Raw genomic sequence first — 26,845 nt, 5'->3', positions numbered from 1 at the left:
GTCCAAAAACTGACAGGAAAAGAAAGATTGATATGGAAAATTGTCATTTACTTTCAAATCCAATGGCTCATTCTAAATGGAGTTCAAAATATTAGCTTCACAGTATTTGAATTTGGTAATAAAATATGTGTTTCTTTAATACTATGCTTATATTGGGTTATACATTTACTTTGTATCCCAATGCATACTTAATAAAATAAATAAATAGAGAAATAAATACATAATGAACAAATAAAATTATAATATGCCTCTGCAACAAATTCAGATACTAAAATTCCCATGCTGTAAGGCACCAAAATTACTAGTAGTAACATGTTCTTATGACAAAATTAAGATAATATCACCTTAAGATTATCTGATTCTTTAAATTAGATTATTCTCAAAAAGGGACTTTCTTTTTTATGTTTCTATAAAATGTGTTTTTAGCTTTATCATGGTGCAATTTTTAATAAAAATTAAACTCATTAACATGCACCTTAGTGAGTTTGGACACATGCATATACCCATGATACCACTTTACTAAATACGCTGATGCGATGAAGGTACTAAATATATCCATCACTTCCAAAACCATCCTGTGCTCTCTGAGGTTTTGAGTGTGTGGTAAGAACGGGAAATCTATCCTTTCAAAAATATTTTAAAGTGCACAATTTCTAACTTTAGATACCCTGTTGCAGTACAGCAGATCTCCTAAACCTGTTCACCTTGAATAACTGAAATATTAAACCCATTAAATAATGCTTCCTTGTGCCCCACCCCCTGCTCTGGTAACCACCATTCTATTCTTTGTTTCTATGAGTTTGACTATTTTAACAAGTCATATATGTGGAATTAAGTGGCACTTGTCCTTATGTGACTGGCTTATTTCACTTAGTCTAATGTCATCGAGGTTCCTCCGTGCTGGCCAAATGGGAGAAATTCTTTCTCTTCTAAGCACTAAATAATAGTCCATTATATGCATATACCACATTTTCCTTATCCATCAATAAACCATTCTTCATTCATTTCATGTAATGCCTATTATGAATGATGCTGCAATAAACATGAGAATGCAGGTATCTTTTCAAGATCCTGACTTTAATTCTTTGAGTATTTACCCAGAAACAGGATTGCTGGAGCATATAGTAGTTCTATTTATTTATTTTTTTATTGAATTTATTGGGGTGACATTGGTTAATAAAACCATATAGGTTTCAGGTGTACAATTCTATAATACATCATCTGTCTATTTCGTTGTGTGTTCACAACCCCAAGTCAAGTCTACTCCCGTCACCATTTCTCCCCTTTTACCGTCTTCCTATCCCATCTTTAAGTACCATATGATTTCACTCATATGTGGAAGACAATGAACAAAATCAACTAACAAACAAAATCTAAACAGACTCATAAAGAACAGACTGACAGCTGTCAGAAGGGAGGGGGTTGTGAGGCTGGTGGAAAAAAGGGGAAAATAAATAAACAAGAAAAAACTCACACATAGAGACAACAGTATTTTTAACTTTCTGAAGAACCTAAATTGTGTGTTGGTTGAATATAATTTCAAATCCACTTGCTTATAACTTAAGTGAAGTTGTTTTAATCCACCTGTTTATGACAAAGACAAAAAGAGAGTTGCTTTGATACGAGAATGAAATAAGTCGTGTCAGGGTGTTGCCATTCTCCATCTGTTGTCCTTGATAAGCAGTCGGAAAGCAGCCCAGCTGCTGAGGGGCCCTGCTGGGGGCTTATGCGTAAGAGCATGTGGAGAAGCGACTATGGCAAGGGGGCGTTTAGACTCTAAATAGAGTTTGTGAGGATGATTTGAGAGGTTTGGTTTGGGCAAGGTAACTCTTTGCTAATCTCAGTAGGATCTAGAGACATTTGCCCCCTCCATGGAGGTTAAAAGAGATATCCCGCAGGCTAAAGCCTTCTGAAATTGTTACCATTCTAGCAGGGAACCTGTGCCAAATAAATGCTGGCAAAGATAGAATCAGTCCCCGAGTATAACTTTTGCCACCTCCCACAAAACAAAAACAAATCCTCATATTCTTTTCCATAGCAGCTGCACTAATTTGCCTTCCCACTCACAGTGTATGAGGATTCCAATTTTTCCACAGTCTTACCAACACTTTCATCTTTCGTTTTTCTGATAAGAGTCATCCTAACAAATTTGGAGCGTTAACTCATCGTGGTTTTAATTTGCATTTCCCTGATGAATAGTAATGTTGAGAGCCTTTTCATATACCTGTTGGCCACTTGTATGTTTATTCAAGCCCTTAGCTCATTTTTTAATCAGGGTATTTGTTGTTTTGTACTACTGAGTTGTTGGGAATCCTTATATAGTTTGGATGTCAACCCCTTCTCAGACAGATGGTTTGAAATATCTTCTTCTATTCTATGGCTTCCCTTCTCACTCTGTTGATTGCCTCCTCTGCTGGCTATAAGCTCCTTAGTTTAGCAGTTCCACTAGTCTATGTTTATTGTTTGTTTATTTATTTATTTATTTATTTAGTCTGCGCTTTTTGGTATCAAATCAATCATTGTCAAAATCAATGTCAAGATTCCCCCCTTATGTTTTCTTCAAGGGTTTTACAGTTTCAAATGTTACATTTCCATCCCATCGATTCTGAGCTGATTTTTGTGTATGTTGTAAGGTAAGGGTCCAATTTTATTCTTTTGCATGTGGGTACCCACCTTTTCCAATACCATTTGTTGGAAATACTTATTCTATTAACATGTTATTCTTGGAATCTGTTGAAGATCACTTGACCCTATATAAGTGAGTTTATTTCAGGGTTTTCTGTACAATTTTTCAATGTTATTTCTTTATCAGAGTAGTTGCATGCAACAACAGCTTAGGCAAATGGAAGGAATCTGAGATGGGTGTGTAATTTTAAGAATCTGGACTCTATCAGTTAAGAGAATTCCATGGTAATACTGTGTATGAAATCATCACCTGTAATCACCTGAAAGGCAGTGTCCAGTGAGGACAAGCCTTTGAGAGATTAAGTTGCTACTGTCTTTAAAATCTATGAAAAGTATAGATTTTTGCACCACATAGCTGTTCCCTTGCCTTCTTTCTGAACAGACCAACCTTAGCAAGGCTTGTATCATACCTATAATGGTAGATCTAGGTTCTACCACAGTCACATGGCACATATTCCTGCAAGATGGCATTGCCTGGCACAGAGCCTGTGTGCCCCTGGTCCTGCTGTGGTAGACTGTCAGGGACTCTGGAAAGGCCAGGGGATATGACTCAGATGCAGGTCTAGGCTATAACACTGCACGTGGGTCTGTATTGAGCCATCAGATGAATTATCCTTTATTTCCAGCCAATGGATTGTTCTTAAACACAAAAAGTAGTTCAGATGTCTCTATTCAGATTCATCCTGGGCACAACTGGTGTAGCTCAGATGGTTGGAAGTCTATTCAGTCTATTGTCCCATAGACTGAATGTTGCAGATTCCACCCCTGGTCAGGGAGCTTACCAGAGAAATCCAATCAATGTTTCTCTCACATATCACCGTTTCTCTCTCTTGCCTTCTTTCTTCTTCTCTCTCTAAAATCAATTTTTTAAAAAATGTCCTCAGGTGAGGATAAAAAAAGACTCACCTGGTCAGGGCAAGCAGTTATGCTGTCTGTAAATCTACAGTGGGTACAGTAACACTCCTAGCTGTATTCTCTCTCCTTACTTACCTGTCTCACTCCCCTCTTGGGATGTGCTTTCCAATCAACTGTGAGCAGACAGGCTTTGCTTTAGAATCCACTTTCTAGGGAACCTGGATGAGAACAAAGGGGATGAGAAATTCACAGGCTCTGTGGTGGGATGCATAATCTAATATCACAGATGGATTTGGAGCTGTGTTCCCAGTTGGTAACGGGAATATTCTGAGTGTGTTCATACCCGGGTTCTTCTGCAGCCGCACGACTTAGTTAGAAAGGCTGAAAACCATACACCTTATCTTTTAGAATGTCAGATTGCAAAATCAGTTGAATTCATAGCTACCAGTCTCATGTAAAATTTAGGCTGTGGACTCTCAGAAGAGGGAGAAATGAAATGTGTATCCAGAAGTAGCAGAAAGACGAAGAGAATACTGACCAGCCTACGTGCCAGGAGCTGATGAAGCCCGTCCACTCACTCATTAGTGACTCTCATGCCAGAGTTAAGGAAGTTTCTTTTCAAGGACAGGGCACAATATCTGACCTATGTGAATGCTCATTAAAATTTTATCACAGTTTTGTTCCAACTGAAATGATTACTCGCTCCACCACACTCTGAAAGGAGGAGCTCGGTGAAAAACATGGGAATATATACCGGGTTGTGGAACAGGAAATAAGACATTTTAACATCCAAATTAAAGTACTTTTTAGAGTGTAAGGAGACACCCCAAATAATTCAAATAAGATCAATTATAAAACACTTCTTTGTTATTTGGAAAAATATTTATATAGTGGACCTATAGAAAATGATTGTTCAAAAATAATTTTAAATATCAAAGTCTATTTTAAAACAATATACACATAAACATCATATATGTAATTGCATTAAAGTAGCATTAACAACTTCTTTATACAGTTTCTCAGCATTAAAATGTACTTTAGCACATTGATTCCTTCTGTCATTAATGCTTCTGTTTACCTTGTCTCCCATTTGGTTACTATACAACATATGACAGACAATTTGCCATTATAGATATTAAAAATAGCTACAGTATGTTTGCTTTACCTAGGCTTCCTTTCTAGGGTGCCTTCATAAGTCTTCAGATTTACCGATAAGATACACCTGCTAGAGATTTTTCAATACTATTCAATAATTGTTTTAAAACCTGAAAAATGAAAAACTTTCCTTGGCACTAGTGGTCACTACAACAATCTGGATTTCCTGCGGAGCCAGCCTCAGCTCTGCTGGGAACAGGAGCTGAGGTGTCTACCATTCTAACACTCGGGGTTGGCGGTAGGTTGTCGCACATCTGTCAGTTCGGCAGGGCACTTTCGGTCACTGCTCCTGACTGGATGTTCTCCATGTCTGGTTCTTGGCCCTCCGGGCTCTAGGTGATACACTCAGTGTGATTTTAATACATTTCTTTCCATTCTGAATAGCACAGAAGCGATTCCTTTTGCATCTACCTAGGAATCCAAACACTGCATACTGCATCAATAAATCCTAGGGATCAGACTCAGAAATGCATGAAGATATTTGTCCCTAGTGGACAAATAATATTCCAAAATAATTTTCTCCTAAAAATACTGCTTCATAACATTTTTATTCCATGGCTGGCTTAGAACAAAGAGTAATATATTTGCCTTCTATTATCAGTTATCTCTTGAAATGTAATCTTATTCATTCTGGGTAGACTGGTCACAGGCCTTTGCTTCTACATAGAATCACAAATAAGCAACAAGAATAATGTTGATCATTACTGTGTAGCATTCCTAAAAGTCTAGGGGCAGGATTGTCATTTTTTAAATCATAGATAATTTTTCACAGAAATTCTCCTTAAACATTGTTTCTTGTCCTGAAGCTTTACCCTAAGGCCATCATAAGGAATCTCGAAATCTATCCCACCTGTGGCTGCCTCTCCCTGGGCCATCTGCCACTTAGCACCAGGGCCCTGTAACAACTGTAGGGCTGGTGCTTCAGGTGATTTGGCAAATGAATTCCTCAGGATGCGCTGTTCTTCAACATCGTGTAGGAGTATCTGGTGCACAAACCCATCCGTACTTCATATAAAAAGGTATTAACTCTCTCCAGGTAGTATCAGCCCTACTGTTTTCTCCCAATTCAGTTAAAAAGCATGTGTCTAGCCTGAGGAAATATTAACAAAGAGAGAGATGGATTTGTGAACCACACACACTGGAATTCTTTCAATTCACAGGTTACTATGAACTCAACTCTCTGCCCTTCGTGTGTGAGATAACTGAATGGAGTTATCATAATCCCTTGCAGAGGAAGAGAAATTTCTATTAGTGAAATTACAATATCAATTGTTGGTGAGCTCTCCTTAGTTTCCCCTACTACTCAGATTAGATTTCGAAATTAGTAATATTGTGTAACCGACTTCTTCATAAAAATGCAAATGTCTTGCTCAGAATCAGCTGCTATTAGAAAAGCTAACCTAATCTTCTAGACAAGAAATTCATGAAGATTTTTGTTTGTTTGTTTCATGTATGTGATTGATTTAAAATAAGTGGCAAACATCATACAGAGATATATATATGTATATTTCCTTTTATTGATCCTTCTGATTTCAGTGATTAGTGTATTTACTAACATAATTCTCTGTTAACTCTATACTGATACTTCCCTCAGCAATAATGCTCACAAGTTGTAAGGAAAAATATTATTTTCAGATTAGAATTGAGTAGAATACTGTTATATTTATAAACAAATTACCATTGGACCATGGCCAGTCTGATGGCATCAATTTGTGTGACATTTTGCCAAACAAATCCATCATTAACCTTCTAGTCCACCTTGTGTATTAGGCAAACTGCAACAGCCTTTTTGAACATGAACGTAATGATGGATTTAACAACCACCAGTAAAGCCATATCAGAGAAGTGAGTTGCAAAAGAATAAAATGTCAAATTAAAATCAGGCAACATGTCCTGACTGGGTGACTCAGTTGGTTGGAGCAATGTCCCCAAGTACTGAAGGACTGCACATTGGAGTTCCAGTTAGGGCACATACCTAGGTTGTGGGTTCAATTCCTGGAGGCAACTGATGAAAGATTCTCTCTCACATTGATATCTCTCTCTCTTTCTTCCTTTTTCTCTTAAATCAATCAAAACACATCCTCAGGGGAGGATTAAGAAAAAAAGTTTGAAAAGAAATCAGGTAACATTTAATAAACACTAAACTTGGTGTTGCAGTGTGTTCATAGCAACTGTTTTATATTTAGTGTTCTTGTACCAGACACCCTAGATTTATTTGTGTCTGAAGTTTCAGGTCTGCAAGTGAAAAGTAAAATAGAAAAGAAAGCTTGAGGAATTTTACATCAAAAACTAATGCTGTTAGTACATAATAACCACAGATGAGTGAGCTAAAATGACAGACTAGAAGGAGCAAACATTTAACTTTAGTAATGCAAGAATCAATGCACATGCCTATTTTCAAACACTGACCTCTTAGTGGATTAGAAGGTTATTCGGATTTGTTTTGACATAATCTTACTACGTTATAGCTCTTATGCAAACACTTCATGGAACCCTGGCTCCAGTGATGGCGAACAGGCCAGTCCCCAGGAGGCAGGAGACAGGAATGAGGAAACTCCGGAGGAGCCCCAGGACAAAGACCGAAGACATCAATACAGAACAGAGCCCCTGTACTAAGACTGGTTCCTCAGGAAGGACTAGGACGAGGGGCACTGATAAAGCACAGAGAGCCTGTTCTAAGACCAGCTGTCCTCACTTTCTGGAAAAGTGCCAAATCGTGGCGAACCATGACTGCACCTGCGCAGAAGATGCTACAGGACCCCTGCGGTAATAAACACTCAGGAAATATTTAATGAGTAGTTTAAACGTGTCTCATTATTTATAAACTAACAAATAGTTAATTGGATATTACTATTAGTCCAATATGTCACTGACAAAATACGCAAACAAAATAGAAAACAAAGGTTTCAATTCCTACATTAACACATCACTTATTTGTGTTCAGATATAATTATATATTTTAATTCTCTTTTGTCTTTACAAAAGAAAATTAAACAAGATAGAAGCATTCCCCGAGTATATCAGCCTCAACGTAGATTTGCCTGTAGTTGAGGAAAAAGGGAAAGATAATATCTACAAGTATTAAAGTTCATAAAGAACAACAATACTGATTTTAATCACTTAGCCTGTTAAAATTTTATCCTTTGAAGCCCTGTTAAGGCAAGATGTTGTGAGAAATATGGGACCTATGGTCACATAAGTTTAGGATACACTGTGTAATATACTTCTTACTGAATACTCACGGAGAATGCTTGTGTTTTAAAGGTTTAAGGTAGCGATAAACTTGATTCTCTAGAAGCTATTTGCACTTAAACCAAAGATATCAACCTTTATTTGAAACAAAATCTTGTTTTTGGCATTTTACAACACTATGTAGTTTTTGAAATGTTTATTTACAAATACTTCTGTACCATAGTTTACTCATGGTTTATTTTTCTAAAAAGTCAATTGTTATTTTTCATATAACAACAAGAGAATGTTAATCTGTGGTATTTATAATGAATTTTAAATGAATGTATCTTTTTTGAAACAAAGAGGTACAGCTGGTGTCAAGAACTAATGCACGTAATTATTTTGAGAACGCATTTGGCTGGGGTACCTGAAGTACAATGTACAGAATGCCCAAAAGCTTGAGACCATGACATTCAGACCGCCCTTTGCGAAGATAGAATGGTTCATGAAACGGCATTTCTTTTCAGCTCAGCTGACACACTGCTTTCCACTGGAAATATTGAAATGACATAATTGAGTGCGATAGAATGCCTGGGCTGGTGTAAATTTCATTAGAGTTGAGTAAGATATCTTATTCTGCTTTCAGATTAGTTATTATTCTTTCATGCTACACTCTTGGACTTGAAATGTTAACTTAAAGACCTGGTGGGTTTTCACTACTTCCATGAAAACGGAGTGTATATAACATATAATGAATTCATTATTTGAGATAAAATCTGGAATTGAAAATGACGTCATCAGGATTTTGTTAAATAAAACTTATCCAAAAATCATTTAAAAGTCTGCCTGCCTTGCCTTGTCAGAGACAGAGACCAAGTTAGTATAAAAATAGAGAAATTCAGTTATACTATTAGAGAAATTGATAGCTTTTTGAATTATGAAGAATAAAACAGCTTTAAGAGTTTATCCCTGCTCTCTTCTCTCCTTTTATTTTTATCTTTTCCTTTGTTCCTGGGATTATGCCCTGCAGAAAACTGAGGCTCCGTCAACAGTGTTGAATTAGGGAGCTCAGAAGCAGAAGCATGCTTCCATGAAAACAGCCCTTTAGAAATGTCAGCTTTATTGGGGTAAGCCTATTTCCAAGTAAATAGACCTAGCACCTAAAACTCAGGAGTGTCACACAGCAAACAGATGAGAGAAAATAAAATCGTAGGCGATTAAGATTTGTAGGCCAATAATTTTCTACCTGATTTGTGTTGTATTGTCTTGAGCTGTATATTTGCAGGTAATTTTAGCAACAGATTTATGTCTTCATCTAATTGAAATTGTATGCCTTTATAATAAAGTATCCACCTTCTTTATCTTCCTACAAATAGTGGCATTTTATCCATGTCTTTATTAAGGAGTGGGTAAAATCATAGTTTCTCTCTCAAAATACTTGTATATTCAAGAGCACTATATACTTCAGACAGGGTAGAATAATTCATAATAAAATCGTAGAGGTTATATCCAATCAACCAGTGAACATGAGGTGTATTTTCCTTTTGGATTGTTTGAAGCTATATGAAGCAGTTGCAACGGTTCTAGACCCCTTCAGATTTAGTTCTCTGTAAGAAATGGAGAACACAGTAGGTCGAGGTAAAAGTAGGCAAAGGTCAGGCCTCCTTTACCTCTGACATCCCATTGGAATACAGTCCAGACACACCTCACATTCACTTGACATTTGACTACTTAAGTGTAATAATTCTAAAACCCAAAGTATTTAGTCCCAAGTTAAAATAACATATTTTAAAAGATTTTCAATATAATTTCAATAAAAATTATCCTTTAATTTTAAAGTGTTTAAATACTTAGTAGTATTTAAATCATCTCATACTAATAAATCATCTGTGATTTGATTGAAGTCTGGCAGTTGTCAATACCACACAATTTGAGGGGAATAAATGGACATTTTAGATTACCATTCGCATTTCTAAGCATTATCCTATCACCAAAGAATAACAGAATGTAACAAATGCGAAATATATTATCACATCTTCCTAAAGAAATGTATCCTTATTCTGTGCCCTGGTTGGTGTGACTCAGTGGATTGAGCACTGGCCTGGGAACCAAAAGTTTTCCAGTTCGATTCCCAGTCAGAGCACATGCATGGGTTGCAGGCCAGGTCCCTAGTTGGGGGCATGTGGGAGGCAACTGATGTTTTTCTCCCTTCTTTTTCTCCTTCCCTTCCCCCTCTCTAAAAAGAAATAAATAAAATTTTATTAAAATGATTGTGTGATTTAACATTCAATAAAAATATTTGTCAGAATAACCAATTGAATAGAATGTAATTATAATTAGGAAACAATTTTGAAAAAAATCAAGTTTTAAGCCATCCTCATTCTAAAGAATGCATCACAACTAAGAAATTCAAAGTTTCCTACTGGCTTCCTATGGAAAACTATGATATCTAATGATACATTGGTTTTTCCAATATATGTAACCCCACTTTACAAAAATTTCAATGTGCCTGACTTCAACATGCTCCAAAAAGGAGTTTTAACAATGACTTTTGTGCTCATAAACGTGGAATATCAAGTTCTTATGAATGAATGCTACTAAGGTACACCCTATAAGGCATTTATTGGGAGAATTTATCCATGCTTATAAACTAAAGGCTGAAAAAAATTTAAACCCAGAAGGGAAAACAAATTGTTGTTAAAGACGGAAGAAGAACATTGAGGAGCTTATTCAAAGTGAAATTTCAATTAAAAAATAAGTTACTCAATGGATTGAGTGCCCACCAGTGAACCAAAGTGTTGCCGGTTCAATTCCCAGTCAGGACACATGCCTGAGTTATGGGCTGGGCCCCTAGTAGGTGAGTGTTCCAGAGGCAACCACACATTGATGTTTCTCTCCCTCTCTTTCTTCCTCTCTTCTCCTCTCTCTAAAAATGAATGAATTTTTTTAAAATTAAGCTATAAGACTGATCACAAAAAAATGTTTTAAGTCACAAGTTTTTAACAAATTACACTTGTAGGGTAAATAATCTTCTTGGATTCTGGACACCTGATCCAGGAATGGAGTAGCTGGCTGTAACTCATGGGGTCAGAGTCAGTATAAAATATTGTTAATGTAAAATTGAATGAATCCCTCAATCAACTATAATTTAGTGCTCATCGCCTAGTGCAATGGACCTTATTAGATTGCAAGGACACATTCAGAACAAATCTCAGTCTTTGCCCTCAAAATTCTTATGGATTCTTTCTAAAATAATTTATCATTCATAATATAACTAATAGAACAAATAAGAACTCAAATGCAGAGTGATTTAAAACACTCAAAATTCCAACTCATTCTGGGCTTGAGGACTGAAGATAAAGACATCAGCCTTGAAGCATAAGTATGATAGTATCCACAGGTGATGTTTATGGAAATCATTACCAGTACTTCTAAGAGTATGTACAAAGTCAGGAAATAGAAGAAAACGTGTCCAGTAATGAGGCTGGAACAGAAAGAGGGGAGTATTGCAGAACAAAGCAGAACACATCCTGAAAAAAATAGAAACAAAACATTATAGACTTTAAAATGTATTTGAAAACAACATGAAACTCCTGTATAAATGTATGTAAAGAAGTAAAATTATACGATTATTATGCTAAAGAGACCACTCTGACAACAATATGGTTAATGAGTTGGCATTCAGGGACACCAAAGATGGAGAAAACCTTTGTCCCCAGCCAAATATAACATGTTCTTCAATAAAAGTGGAATAATTGCACATATTTTACAATGAATTTCAAAACCAAAATCAATAGGAGTTAGTGCCAATTTGGATGTGGAGACAAGAAAATTCACTCATGGAGCTATGCAATTTGATGGGCCAGGAGAATTGAGATTGAGAAGTCTTCAAATATTGCAACCTTCAGTCAAATGGATGAAGCCTGTTTAGTGGTCCACAGAACAACATTGGTGAAATCATTAGCATATCACATCTAGTCTAATGAGGGGCTAATAAATGCAGAACCAAACATTCTATGTATACATCCTTGGTGATAAAATTAAAAATTGCTAACACATATCACCTGCAACACATATCCTAAACTCTAAATCTACTAACATATTTAACATTCCGTACTCCCTACTAGATTAATACTGTTATCTCACTTGACACATGAGACAACTAAGGCATAATGAACTACAAAAACTCTCCCAAGAGCATGAAACTGCTACTAGGATCCCAACCCAACCAACGAAGCCTCAGGGTTCTTTCCTGAATCTGCATACTGATTCAGTCTCTTTGCTTCATTTGGGTATTTTCTTGTCAAAGAGGATTCTGTTCAGTAGAAATTACAAACTCATAACTATAAAGATCATAGGGAACTTCATTACTCCTGAATGATCAGCAACAGCTTTAAATTACTTTCTATTTTCAGTTTGTTGGTGAAATCGTTGTTGCTCAGCAAGTAAGAGTAGTTTAAGTATAATCAGTATCTTGAAGCTGTATGTATCATTCAGACTAAAAGTGGTGAGAGAAGGCAGCTTGTATTCAAAGAAATACACTCACCCAAAATGGAAAAGTTAATAATTGCTAGATGGTACAAAACTATCCAAATGTAAGTGGAGTTCACACCATGGAAAGTAATTTTCCAGCACAAGACAAAGTGGTCCTGCTATGTTTATATATATGTAGAATCAAAATGCAGTGACAATTGACAACCCCAGGGATACTTGAATACATATTTTTTTTGTTTTTGTAGCAGGGGCATCACAAATTGTATGTGCTTCACTGAAATTGAGGTGAATTCCTGCAGACTTGGTGCAGCAATCTTAGAATGTTTACAGATTTATTCCAATTATATTTTATGTCCCAAAGTGGGAAGGCATCTCAGAAAAGGGAGAGAATTACCATGTTGGGAAGTGTAAAAATGGCTTAATGGGCCCTTACAAATTTGATTTTTTTCACTTTACATTTGGGGAATAGCCTTGGAAATGCTTTCTGGGCCGTGTGTTTGAATTTCCAATCTTCAGAAATCATTTGTCATTGAGTTTTCCGTAGCACTTTCACAGAAAGAAAGTATAAGTCTCTAGAAACTCTTTTCAGATCAGTGCTGACAAATGTGTCTCCCTCACTCCTCAGTAAAAATGATGCAGACTTCTTAAGTGATCTCATTGCATTCTTTTGAAAAGAGATGTCTCACTCCTGAGAGGAATGGAAATATGGGTGTGATGCGAAAGATAGAAGCATAGTAGAGAAGAGACACAGTCGCTGAAACCAAAGCTGCCTGCCAGGATGTTCGTGCTTGCTCTGTACCCAGAGCTCCAGAGACCAGTTTCTTTTGAATTCAGCAGCACGTGGCCATTCTGCCCCTATGAAGGCTAATTCAGAAATTTATCTGACAAAATAAACCCAGTCATTGCTTCACTGCTCTGGAAGAAAACTATGGTCTGAGGACTCACTGCATTCCTAAATAGATTTGAGAAATTCCAGGTTGGAACTAACAAAGTGACCGTCAATTTCACTTAGTCTGTTTCATGGATGACTGGCATAATAAACACAATTTCAACTGTACTTTTTATAACTTCTTACAAATTACTAATAATCTGTGGTATCACTGTTTTATGTAGATTCCTTTAATAAATAGCAAATGCTTTTAATAGAAAATTTTGCAATTTTAGATCTCTACTTAGTAGGAGCACCACCAAATGCAAAAACATTAATAGCATTTTTGCATTCCATAATACACAGGCATTTTCCATGTCAGCAGTGACAACTGAATAAAAATGTTAAAAATGGTTTATATACTCTTTTTTCTATAACACTTCTTTCTATATCACAATAAATAAATTTGATTTATATTTCATTTGACCAAGAACCATTCCTTGTCAGCCTTGCCTCCTTCTCCAGCTCCCCAATGAGAACCCATTTGGTTCTCAAAAGCCTGTTCATCAACGACTGGTGCTAATTCAGAACCAGACGGGTATAATAGAGAAATCAATGTTAGAAGGTGCTTTTAAAGTCACTGTTAGAAAAAATGCACTTGCAGATGCCACAGTTTCAGTAAAATAATATCTTATCAAAGTGAAACCCAAAAGAACTATTCAGACATTCTCCTTGAAAGAAGATTCACTTTCTCACAAAGTAAAATAATATGGTCTGTTTAATTAAAATGAAGTCAGTTTATTCATTCCTTAAGGGATATTTAGGAAGCTCTTCTGATTATTTATCATGGAAGGCTGTGTCTTAAAATCTTTAAAAAGTAAAATAAAAGGCTTTCTGCAATGGTGATCAAGTAAAGAATATTTTCTAAATACACAAAATAATGCTTAGAATACAAAATAGAAATAGTGTCATTACAGTACTATTAACAATTTCATGAGTAACTCAGGGAAGAAAACAAAAACTTTGAGACCTTTCAAAAGTAACAAATTGGTCCTGGCTGGCATAGCTCAGTGGATTGAGTGTGGACTGCGAGCCAAACGGTCACAGGTTTGATTCCCAGTCAGGGCACATGCCTGGGTTGCAGGCCAGGTCCCCAGTGGGGACCACGTAAGAGACAACCACACACTGATGTTTCTCTCTCTCTCTCTCTTTCTTCATCCCTTCCCCTTTCTAAATAAATAAATAAATCTTTAAAAAATAGGGTTTACTTCTGTTTAAAAAAATAGTAGGAAATTACATTCAACCTGCCCTTAAAGACTCAGGGAAAGGCATCCAGGCAAAGTTAATAAATTAAAAAAATAGGCTTACATACTAGAAAATGAAAAATACATGGGTGATTTAAATCCTGCTTATTTATTACCTAGAATATATGTGTAACACATAGCAATGTGAAGGGAAAGTTAATATCAGACTATCAGTACCAATATGAGGAAGTTGGACGTAATAAGGAATTAAAGTTTATTGTGTATCTGTGTGTGTGTATATATATATATACACCTACATATGTATATGTGAATGTACATCTATATGTATTGTGTGATAAAGATACTTGGTAAAGGTTGTAACATTAAGAATATTAATTTAGTAAATATCTAGAATAAAATATATGAGGACATTGATGAAAATATATTGAGGAAGCTGTTGCATTATAGTGATGATAATATTAATGACCAAACTAAAATAATAATACAATTGGAAAAAAGATAGGAGAGGCATAATTGACATAGAGAGACAGGAGATAAAGTATGTTGGATAAAGAGAGAATATTAAAGTATTATTTTAAAATTAATCATTTATCAGTCTCATATTCAATTATATATCACATTTTTAAAATATAAAACTTTTTAATATAGACCACAGGTGCCTAAGGAGAAGCCCATTTGCATGATGAGGCTAAGTATAATGTTATCTAGGGATTGTATTATTAGATATTTTTCTTCCTTATTATAGAGCATTAATTAGGGTTTTGACCAAATCATGAGAACTAGATTGTACATACAGGTATCGCTACTAGAGCAAAATAGAAAGAGTCTTCTCTGTAAATTAATCACATCCACTGCTTCCAATTTAAAAACCATCAGTAGTGAACTTATACGGAAGTAGTCTGCCTTCCTGAAGTCAGCAACAGTATTTGAATCAGAAAATTGACATCACCTGATTAATAGCATCAAGGACTGCTATACCAGCAAATTTAACACATATATTCAAGCAGCAGATGTCAAGAGTGAAAAAACAAACACTGACCTACATGTCCTCCTATTTGTAAAATTACCATTCTTTGGTGACCCTGTTTAGCAAAATCAATGACCTAAGTTCCGGCCTTACAATTCAGATCCACTGGGGAAATGAAAGCAGGTGCCAAAGACATACACCAGTTTCCAGACATATAAAGCCCATTTTCACCTTGAATTAACAGAAGATGGAAGGCATTAATCAGTATGTGACCCTGAGTTAATGATTTGATATCACCCATCTTGTGCTTTATGAAAATATATTAAGGGACAGCTAGAATGTTTTATCAACTTCTGATCAAATAAAGAGAAGGTTCTTGGGGAAGAGTAACTCAAACTAGTGTTGAAAAGCAATTTGAGGTTAATTGCCCTGTATCTAGGAGAGTTACTAGCGCTTCAGTCTCCAGGGTAGAAGTCGAACCATTAGTGGAGAAGGGATATTACTCCAGGAGGAAGTGTAATGACTAGTTGGTAAGTCGGTGAGGGCAGAGCAATGATGTGTTAAATGACGCACAATCCTCCAGAGAGGAAACCCCTGATCCAGAACTCAGTAAGGCAAGTTAGATCAGAGACAGAGCCACCTCAGTGCCCTCTCCTGCCAACGTTTCTCATGTTCAAGGAAACTGCAGAAACAGGTGGCCTTCACCCTGAAGAACTTTCCATAATGAATCAACCACACTCACCACACGGGACACGCGATGGCTTAGCGGAAGAAGCATATATCATATAGGTCCTTGGGAAAGCATGTCCATTAGCTTTTGTATTAGTTTTATGTATGTGTGTGTGTGTGTGTATATATATATATATATATATATATATATATATATACATACATACACATACATACATACATATATGTTGTGTTGGTTTCGCTTATATATGCATACATACAAAGTAACATATGCACACATATATAAATCATGTATGTGTATGTATGAATCATCATCCAGTGGGAGCAGAAGCCAGTGACATTGGCATCCATGCTTACATGAATTGTATAATTACAGGTTCCATACTATTTAATAAATTGTAAGAAATGTCCTTGTGATACACTATTCATAACATGTACGTTTATTTATTCTGATGTACCCAAGGGAGGATTCTCCTAACCAAAAAATTGTGACACCTTAATTATGTGTCTTGAGCACAAGGCAATCTCTGTTGCCAAAGTATTAGTTAAAGTAAATTGATTCACTGTACAGCTATGTCATTACTATTCACAGATATCTTTTTTTTTTTAATTTAGGAATTTTGTGAGGCAGTTCTTTTTTTAAATTTTTTAGATTTTTTATTTGTTTATCTTTAGAGGGGTAGGGGAGAGGGAGAGAAACATCAATGTATGGTTGCCTTTAGTGCATCCCCTGCTAGGAGTTGGCCTGCAGGGAACCAACCTGCAACCCAGGCATGTGCCCTGACTGGGAATTGAACCGCGATTGTCTGGTTCGCAGGCTCCTGCTCAATCCACTGAGCTACGCCAGCCAGGGCCCCAGATATCTTAATGATGACTTAAAATGATGAATTATGACTTTGCTACAATCTTTGATTTCACCATCAATTCTTTAGTTCTGAGATAGGTAGATAATCAGAGCTCACCATTTGGTAGAAAAAAATGACTGAAGGAAGCTACTTTTAAATAGTAGTTTTAATCATGCTGGAAAAATTATTTCATTATATTTTATTTTTTCAAATGAATTACTTTTGCCTGTTAAAATCTGTATCAGCCCTGATAAGAGATATCCTATTAACTATTAGTATATATATTATTTAGTTAAAAGTATATTATTTTAAACATAATATTATATTATTAGTTCTAAAGTAAATATCTAAACTATTTTATCTTGATTTTTAAAGAGAAATTTGCATTTTGTATTACAGATTCTATATTTATTGCTCCTTCATTGCTTAAGCATTCTTCCCATTGTTCATATAGATAGCTATGATTCACTCAATTTCCTAAAAGTCTCTTTAAATATTTTACTAAGATTTGAAATTTCATAGCTAACTATATATATTATTTACTATTTTATTGTTTTGCTTTAATTTTGGTCCAATAACTTTTTCTTTTTAAATGTACTACTAAATATTGTTTATATACTTCACTTTTTAATCTAAATGAACAATATTTATTAAATATTGATCATCTTAGAGTACATTAATAATTCCAGCATTTCCCAAATTTGTTTTGAGTGGCAAACATTCAAAAGAATACAAAAAATTAATATTTGGGGAAAATTATGTAGTCTAACAATGTTCCATTAAAGACAGTAAAAAATTATTTACCATAGCTTCCAAGAACTTTTAATTTGCTAATTTGTATTGTGAATCTGAAATAGAAAGATAAATTACAAGTTATTTGGTTAAAGTATTTTGTATTTAAAGTCACTTGCAGAATAAATAAATAGTCACTAGAAACACCTAATAAAATGATACATGTTAGAGTAGTAATTTAAAAGTACAGGAAAAATGTTAACTGCTATATTTCCTATACTTAACTATTCTTTGCAATGTTTTTTATCAACTTTGTCTTATTCCCTATATGATTGTTTAATATTTATTTATCATCTCTTTCATAGTATTGAGGCTAAGAAACAAAAAAAAATTACTCAAGAAATTTAGAAAGATGTATGCATTATATGACTTATAATTTCAAGTAATATTTTTGAGTAATTATTTTGAGTAAAATTTTTGAGCATTGCTATAAGCCAGAAATAAAATAGAATGTGATGGCAAAAACTTGAGGCAAAAACCAGACATGCCTTTTGAATTCATGGATATAAAAATTCAGTTGGGGAAATAGATCATAATCAACCAATTATGAAAGTACTCTAAAAATACATGAAATCTGATCAATGTTATTGGGTTCTAGGACAAGGGGAGGAGGAATTGCTCTGTGCAATTGCATTGCTCTCTGAGAGCTCATAATAGACAGTTTTGAGTTAATTATTATTAACTAGAGAGAAATGAAAAATATTTCTAAAAGGCTGCAGGAGGATATTTGTCAGATAGTTAGGGATAGTTCCTACATAGCACGTGTTTAAGTTTTATGGAAGAAAGAAGCCTGACACAATGGAGGAACAAATTATCTGCAAATCCATGCAGATAAAAAGAGCTGAAGAGGGTAAGGTAAAGCTCGGGCAAAAATTTAAGTTGTTAAAATAGTGCTCAGAGAAAGGGGGACTTTGTAGATGTGTTAAGGACTTTTATGTTTATACTAAGGTTCAGTGGTAAACTACTACAGGATTTCAAGCAAGAGGTATATATGGGGGTGGGAGATTTGGAATGGTGGACTTGTTCACATGATCATATCGGTCTCTGAAAAGAGTTCTCTCACCATTATTTCAAAGAATAGCTTTAAAGGGAGAAAAAGAGGTGAGTGTAGGGAACAAGGTACATGACAAAACAGTGAGGTAGGAGGAGGAAAATAGGCAGATAAAGAAATGTTCAGAGAACCAAATAGCTAGAAATGTGTGAATCGGGCATAGTCTTGGGAGAGCCTGGTGTGACTTAGGTTCCAGAGGTTTAGTTTACATTGCAGTTTGAATGTTCGTGGTATTACTGGGAACATCAGAAAAGGGTTAAGCTTGAAAAGTATAGGTTATGGTTGGAATTTTAGAAATCTCAATTTGACGAACACGAGTCATTTAGGAAGAGGTACCAAGATGCCTGTTGGTTATAGAAATACAAAGAAATATAAACAAATTCTATTACTAGAAGAGATTGCTGTTTTCATTTTTTCACAGGGATAATTTGCATTGGGCCTAGAGAGAAATTGATAAATAAATAGGTAAGAAGTATGAACCTATGAAGAGTGGGCACTATTCTGAGAGGAGACACTACCATGGAATGACTAATACCTGTGTTTTTGCAGGAAAAAGTAGTGATCTATCCTGGACAGAGCAGTTGAAGTCAAACCTGTGAAGGTGTCAATGAACTGCCTGGATACTATTCTGTAGAGCAGAGAGTCATAACATTCGTAAAAAATGGGACAAAAAGTATTACATTAGTTTATAACAAAGATAACTGTAGCTATGGGGTGGAGAAATAGTTCTTAAAGTGTAGACTGTAGTCCTGTGGAAGTTTCTTAGCCCCTTCTGGTCTAAGGGTCTTTAGAAGCTCCAAAATGTTTGCCTGCCTCACTGTGTCAGTATTTGCAGTGATCGTGAAAAAGCAATGAATCAAGTCACTGCACAAATTACCTGAGTAGTCATTGTATTCTTTACCTCTACAAACGCTTAGTAAAAAGAACAACAAAAAGAATTGCCACTTTACTTAAGAAGTTATTTGTTCCAGCAAAAAAGAAAAACAACTGATGGACATAGACGACAGTGTGGTGATTGCAGAGGAATGGGGGATGAGTGGAGATAGGAAAAGGTTTGGGGGGTAAATGGTAATGGATAAAAATACAGTAAAAACAGAAAAAAGGACCCTAGAAAAGAAGTTATTCAAAGAAACAGAAACACATTATTAATTTTAATTAATCTCAGTCTTTGGGTACATGTATTTTAATATTACAAGTTATGAAAATGACAATATGCCAAAAGCATATGTCATATTATTCATACCCCAAAATATCTGTTTTGATAAAAAACGCTTGTACATTGCTGTTTATTTGAGCTAATGTATCTCTTACTCAGTGTTCAGTTTGACTAAACTACTCCTTAACATCTATTTTGTGAGGCTTGCATGGGTATTGAACTGGCTCCTCCTCTTCCCTGGAGCATGCCCTAGATAACAACCCACAAAGTCACAAGTGAGTATAGGTTCTTGTGCTGCCCTTGTGATTAGCATTCTCCCCCACCTCGCAGGTCCTTCTCCTTGGGGACCCCTTTGGTAAGATGCCCAGAAAGCTTACTGAAAGTGCAGGAGATCACTTGATTCATTTTGAGAAAATGCTCTTCCCAGCAACCAAATTTCAATTATCATTACACTGTTATCATTCTTTCTAGTAAAATGTGTTTTATGGGAAAAATCATCTGTTGGGGTCTCCAATATTACCCTTAGGTTTGGTGATACATAGCACTCAGAATATGATCATACCCATGGCTAAGGTTTATTGCAGCCAAAGGGTGCAGTGTAAAGTCAACCAGGGAGAAAAGATCAAGGAGAAAATCCCATCACTTTGAGAAAAACAACTGATAGTGTTTTTACTACTGATGAAATTTGAGCTTTCAAGTGAAAAATAGTACTTTGGGAAATTTGTTTATACCACCAAGTTTGACAGTGTCCCATACTTAAATCTTTTTATCATATTGTCAGTATTAATAAATATGACTATGTTTTTATATTGTATAATAAAATGCATCATCATTTGGAAGATCTGCATAGTTCAGGGAACTGTTATTTTCCAAACCAATGAATATGTTACAAGTTCATGAACAGGTAAACTATTCAAAGCACAAGAAGGAACAATGTGTTCTAATTTCAAAGCAAAGAAGGTTATTGATATGGTTTAATATTACACATTGCAAATAACCACTAGGAAATTGTCAGTTGTTGAATTTTGGTGTTATATCAAAGAGGAATAAGCACAGTTAATCTGGAAGTGATATAAGGAAACCAAAATTTTTAAACTACACACTTATACATATAATATAACATATGATATCATAAGTGGAATGCAGAAGCCAATGAGAATCCAGCTATCTTCTATTAAACAGATAAGAAAAATAAAAAAGTAATGCCTGTCTTCTCAATAATTTTTGTCTTTGCTAAGATATTTTGCATAAAAGTATCTCCTTACATTCATATGAAATGAGATTTTTATTTTAAATGAATTGATAAATATTCCATTTATGAATGCCTTAGCTGTGCTTTCTAATGCAGCACATATTAATAGACAGAATTTGCATAAACAAAAGTTTTTTGGAATTGTTAACAACTTTTAAGCGTGTGAATGAATTCTGAGATCAAAAACATTGAGAATTATTGGTGAAGAAGAATGGGAAATTTGGTACCTGGGAGGCAACGGAGGGGACTATGATAATATTCCCTTTGATGATGTAGAGTAATTTAAATTAGGCAGTCATGATAAGCAAAAAAAAAGGAGAAATCATTTAGGATGTTTCCTAAATAGAAATAATCAACCTAGATAATTAATTAAATATCTGGGTAGATGAGAAGGGGCAGGTTGAACAAAGCCTAATATGGGAGTGTGAGTGATGAAATGAATGTCATTAGCCAAGTCAGGCAGCAGAGCAACTGAGACAAATTTGTGTGAAACAGGTCAGTGTTAATGGATAACAGGACTCATACAGCTGCTGTAGAATCCTTCCAAACATTTAGCGGCCCACACCTAGATTGATTTTGCTATTGTTCTCCATTACAAAGATAGGGTTTTTTTGTTACAGTAATCAGTCACCAATTTTAGAATAATGTTTGATAAATTATTATTGCAAGAATAAACACAAATAACAAATACATGCTTATACATAACTGTATTACTCATTCCTGGAGAGCCTAGATTCCCAACTCAACGTCATACTTTCAGATAACTTTTGCAAATATTTCTCTCATGAATTTATTGGCATATTTTATGTTGTTATTTTTAGAAACACTGGTAGTATATCATCCTGGGTATCTGTTGATTATGGTAAACACATAGCTGAGGGCATTTCTTACAACAGAGACAAGTGTTTCATTTTTTATTTTTACCCATAAGAACACAAGTCTTTCTCATTGCCTAATTTTATGTTTTAGGTTAAAATTATTTGTGCATAACATTGCATTAACAAAACTGAACTCATGTGGGCAATGTTTGGGGTGTCAATGGTCAGAAATAACCTCTTTTAAGAAATGGCATCAATCTCCTGGCTGGTGTAGCTCAGTGGATTGAGCGCGGGCCTGGGGACCACATGATCGTGGTTCATATCCCAGTCAGGGCACATTCCTGGTTGCAGGCCAGTTCCCGGTTCCCGGCAGGGGGCGAATGAGAGGCAACCATACATTGATGTTTCTCTCTCTCTCTCCTTCCCTTCCCCTCCAAGATGGATGAATAAAATCTTTTTTTTTTAAGATTTTATTTATTTATTTATCTTTAGAGGGGTAGGGGAGAGGGAGAGAAACATCAATGTATGGTTGCCTTTTGTGCGTCCCCTGCTGGTAGTTGGCCTGCAAGGAACCAGCCTGCAACCCAGGCATGTGCCCTGACTGGGAATTGAACCGTGATCGTCTGGTTCGCAGGCCCGGGCTCAATCCACTGAGCTACACCAGCCAGGGCGGATGAATAAAATCTTAAAAAAAAAAAAGAAATGGCACCAATCAAAAGACTTCTTAAATTTCACATACTTTGAGATTATATACAATGCTAAAGATTTTAAAAGATTTACTTTGCCAAACACATAATACATAATTCCCAATACCTTGGCAAGAAGCTACAGATATTTTCTATATATGCTCATCAATTTTATAACCTTGATTAATGCTTTAAGTGAAAAGAAATGATGTGGAATGAGTTGATAGAAATATAAAAAATCAATAAATTAAAATAAACTGTTTTAACATTTGCTTTGTGGAATACGATTGGCATTCACATTGTTATCCCACCCTATTCACTATTTTATATCCCACTATAAAATAGTCATCTTAAAATTGTATTTTTAGAATAATAATTAAAATCTAATATAGCGAGGAATTCAATATGCATGCTTCTAATTTATGTGTACTCTGATTTATTGATCATGTAACATTATTGCAGTTTAAAGCATTTAAACTTAAATACAATAATTTAATGTGTATATACAGATATATGTCTGTATACACACACACATAAATATATACATAAAAAGAGGTCTGTCCAGGAAAAGTAGAGGCATTATTAACATAACAAAAATGGTTTGTATGACATGGATGTAAACTGGCAGCCAAAAAGAGTGACCTGGAATGCACGTGCATGAACAATGATGACTTCACTGTACTAGGCAATGGGGATGGTAGATATCACTGAGTGAGCATGTGTACCATGTGGTCATCACATTCAAAATGTCTGAGTGACTAGAGCCATAAATCTGCATCCGATTTTGTGTTAATCTTAAACATTTCTCTGTGGGAAGTATTAGAATAATTCAGAAGGCCACATCTATGGGCAACTGGTGATTGGCAGCTTCATCACAACCACACAGCTGTCATGCGCATCTTGTAAAGGTTTTTGGCATAACATCAAATCACCCAGGTGACTCAGCCCACCTACAACCCAGATTTGGTGCCCTTTGACTTCTGACTTTTCCCAAAACTACAATTACCTTTGAGAAAGAAGAGATTTCAGACCTTCGGTGAAATTCAGGAAAATATAACAGAGCAGCTGATGGTGATGGGAGAACAGTGTGAGGTCCCAAGGTGCCTAATTTGAAGGGGACTGAGGCATCATTGTCCTGTGTACAATATTCCTTGTACCTATATCTTCTTCAATAAATGTCTCTATTTTTCATATTATATGACTGAATACCTTCTGGACAGAACTAGTATATAAATTTCTCTGTTGGAAATGTTACTTTTAAAGCCTGTAATATATGGATAAAAATTTGAAGCTATTAAAATCACATATACATATATAATACTAAAATCACATCACTAATATAGTGATGACATGTTTATTTAAGTTGCACAGTTTGAGCCTTTTCAACTTCTTAAATTAATATCAGTATAAAAACAAAATAAAACAAAGAATAGAATTCCATGTAAATATCAAGTTCTGTTCACTTAGGGAGGTGGTGAATTTTCTCTTTTGAAACAAATTTCTGTTACTATAAAAACTACCAATGTGCAAATTCAATATCAATATCTTAGATAGAATTAACTACTATTTACTAATTGAGAAAACATTTAACACAAAATTATGTTTTTGGCATAGCCAATTACTTTGGTCTTTAATTAAAAGTAAATGACCTTCAAACAGCAATACTTACCAACTGCATTCTGAATACACTAAATTATCTAGAGTTGTTAGTGAGCATAAATATATAGCCATCTTTTAGAAATTGCTCAAGATTCATGGATGCAAATGGACAGAACATAACTCAGATTAATTCAGGAAAAATAATAAACAGTATTTTCTCAGAAAATCTAATAAAAATGTAAATAACCAAAATACAAAAGGCAAAGATGAAATAGGTTTACAAACATTTGGACCAAAGGCTGCAGTACAACCAAGACTCTGTACTAATTTATTTTTCTTCCAATATGATGACTTCATTTTCTTTCACTTTAAAATGATTTTCTCTATTTCAGTGTCTTTGGTTATATTTTGCTTGCTTGTTTGCTTTGTTGTTTAGCTTCCTGTTAGAGGTGAGATCATAATAGAGAACAGGCTGACAGTGACCAGAGGGGAGAGGGGAGGGAATTTCAGGGGAAATAAGGGAGGGATTTAGAGGAACCTATATAAAGGATACATGGACAACAACTGAGAAGGGTGGAAATGGGAGGGAGGGGGGAAGATGGGGGGTGGGATGGGATGGGAGTAATAGACAGAAAACTGTACTTGAAAAATAATTAAATTAAAAAAATAAAATAAAATAAAATAAAATGATTTTCTCTAAACAGTAGGAAAGGCAACCCTTGAAAACTCCATTGCTTATAGATGTGCAACTTTCATCAACGTAAAAAAATTACCTTTTTTCTATAGTAGTTTGAACATTTTCAGGCACACACTCTGACCAATGAACTCTGGTCAATTGCCAGCCTTTGGCTTAATCAACTATGGTTGGTATACTATTATTAGTATAGTTTAAATCATTGAATAAGGGACTCATTTATTCATGCATTAAGAATCTTCCCCACAGGCAGGAGCATATGGGGCCCACTTATTTGAAATAGCGGTTATTGGAGAAGGAGATAGAAGTAATATATGGCTAGAACCACCACAACAGATTTATTACATTTTTCTGGTGTTCCACAAACCTAGGGCAAAATTATATAGGCACCAGCAATCACATACTAATATTTCTCTAGCATTTTTATTGCCTGTATTTTGCAAGTTTCTACTGTCTTAAAATATAACCTTAATATTTCTTCGAAATACCAAAATCTAACTCGTGTGCATCCCGTGAGCTAGTTTTCTTAGTCAGCATTCAAATATAACCTTCAACAATTTCTTTTGCTTCTCAAAATCTCTTTGAAGCTATCACTCCTTAATACGATATCCAAATCAGTAGTTATACCACTGTCACTTGCCACTGGAAGAATGAAGGTAGCTGCTGAAGCCTTTTGGCGATACTGCTGAGCATTCTCGTACTCTATGTCATGGGTGCCATGTCTACCCCAATGGGTCGCATCTTCCATCTTGCACTGAAGGTAGTGAAGCCAATTACTCTCAATATCTAATACAACAGAAGACAGGATTATTCTTTCCAGTGGAGCAACAGAACCTTATATTTGGTCTTAGGAGGTAGAGCAACAGACGAGAGTAAGCAAGGTAAGTATCAGGGTGGTCAAACTGCAGACTGGTGGAGCCATTCAATCTAAGTCATTTCTTGACAAGACTAGAGCCATTTTGCTTTTATCCCAGAATAAAGAGAGATAGGAAATTTGTAAAATGTAGGCATTGTACTTGAGAGCAACTGAGGCATAGAACTTGGAGCACTAAAATGAAGTCATCGTGATTTTGGCATTGAAGTGGAGAGAAATATCACTCTGCATGGATACTTCTTTTCAATCATTAAAAGTGAGGGATATGCTGTGCAAAAACAGATAGCTCTCACCCAGCCCTCCCCAATCATGTAATTAACCTACAGGAGGAGGAAAAAACACTAAGGACAAAGGATAGAAGAATTGCACTACCTGTACTAAAAATCTGTAACTCCATCTGTATGATTGATTATACAAAGACCATCAACAGCTAAAAATAAGCAACAGCCTTAACAGTAGGACCAAGGTGATGAAACAAAGAGCTAAGCCAGGAAAAATCAGAGTATTAAATTTAGAGAATAGAAGAGAGCTCACATGAATTAGAAATAAAAATATAAATACTAGGGCCAAAAGATCAATTAAGGCAACAGCAGGACTCCAGGAAATGTTCCAGGATGTAGGACAAATACTGAACGAGATAGTGAGTGAAGCTTTAAGAGTCCAAGAAACCTATAAACTAAATTTCTTTTAAAAATAACTGAGAAAATGATAAAGAAGTAATAAAGATATGAGCAAACAAAATGTCCCTAATCTCTCAACAAGATGTTAGTTTTGAGATTAAGATATTCCACCTGGTACCGTTGTAGAAAAAAAATGATTTAACACTTACAAATGTTACAGCAAGAGTTTACAACAAGGAAAAAGATAATACTGATAAAAATAGAAAAATAATAATTCAGGTTTTAAATAAATAAACACTAATTTGATT

This window comes from Sturnira hondurensis, unplaced genomic scaffold (genome assembly GCF_014824575.4).
Source record: "Sturnira hondurensis isolate 20B ecotype Veracruz unplaced genomic scaffold, ASM1482457v3 Scaffold0008710, whole genome shotgun sequence".
In the NCBI taxonomy this organism is placed as follows: Eukaryota; Metazoa; Chordata; class Mammalia; order Chiroptera; family Phyllostomidae; genus Sturnira; species Sturnira hondurensis.
This window is presented reverse-complemented; position numbering follows the sequence as displayed.